The sequence below is a fragment of the Heterocephalus glaber genome, unplaced genomic scaffold (genome assembly GCF_053883595.1).
Source record: "Heterocephalus glaber isolate CG9 unplaced genomic scaffold, H.glaber_assembly_v1.0 deba00001760, whole genome shotgun sequence".
NCBI lineage: Eukaryota > Metazoa > Chordata > Mammalia > Rodentia > Bathyergidae > Heterocephalus > Heterocephalus glaber.
In genome coordinates, this window is record NW_028258457.1 from 8,916,715 (window position 1) to 8,918,093 (window position 1,379).

Consider the following 1,379-nt stretch of genomic DNA (forward strand, 5'->3'; position numbering starts at 1 on the left):
TGCCCAATTCTCTCAGTGCTCACCTGAACGCGCTGCAACCGCCAGGTCCATGAGGCGGCGGGACACTGGGGACGCCGTCAACGTCCAATGGAGGAAATTATTTTTACTTTTGCGAAAATGTTTTCTATTTTTTACAAAGGCTGCTTTGGAGGCTTTTGCAGAGAACAAAAGCAGTGTGTGAAAACACCCCCGAGACACAGTATAAGGACACCTGTAGACCCGCTCCTCGCAGAGCCCCACAGCCCGAGCGGCCTCTCGGAGCAGGACTCGCAGTAGGGCGCGCGCGAGCAGAACGTCCAGGCTCCTCGGCAGCTCCGCACAACCCTGTCCTTCAATGCGCTCCTAAACCTTAGGAGCTCTCCGCAGTCGCCCCAAAAAAACCCACCTTGGAAATCCCCCTCCACGTGGAAAACCGTCCCAAACTGAATGGACCCACTACCGAGTAAGAAAGCAGGAGCCAGGGTCGCGCGGAGATGCGTCATAAAGGCGGAGACTTGACGGCCGTGTCACATCCGCTTCCGGCAAAGGCGGGGTCGGGTTCTGGGCCTGTGCCCCTGGTAGAGTTGGACCGGATATGACGCGAGGTCTAGCTAACTCCAGCGTGGCCAGGGAAAGGCTCTGGGTTTGGCCCCGCACCGGGAGGAGAACGCAGAAGACGGCCCCGAGGACGTAGTGTACAACGCGGCCTCTAGGTGGGGCTGCGCGTTAGGGGTGGACGACGGATTGGACCAGACTGGCCGGTGTAGGTTGGGGTCTCATTCGTAAGGATGTTTATCAAAACTTTTTAGTATTTTGAGGCAGGCTCTAGCTGTGTAGTCCAGGCTAGCCTCGAACTTGTGGCGATCCTCCTGCCTCAGCCTTCCTAGTGCTGGGATGACGTGCGCCACCACGCCCAGCTCATCAAAAACATGTTTTACAGTCTCTCCCCATGTTCCTCGAATCCCTATAGATTTAATGAACCAAGTGAAAGCTCAGTCTCCTTTCCACTTCCCATTCTTTGGATAAGAAAATCGATTATTTTCAAGTAGTTTGAAGTGTTTGTGCAGTGTGTTTGGGGGTGCAGGTTTAGTGACACAGACACCAAGGAACTGAACCCAGGGGTGCTCTACCACTGAGCTATATCCCCAGCCTCTATTTTTAATTTTGAGAAAGAGTCTCACTAAATTGCCTAGTTGGGACTTGCACTTGAAATCTTCTTGCTTCAGCCCCATGCTAGAATTACAGACATGAGTTTTAAGTGTCCATATTTATTAAGCCACGTTTGAAGAAATCATGTTAATTTTAGATGTTGTTTCTCCTCATCTTATACATGAAACTCCAGCCGATTTAATGGTGACGTTCATCAAACCCTTCACATGTTCTTCAAATAAATCAAATTT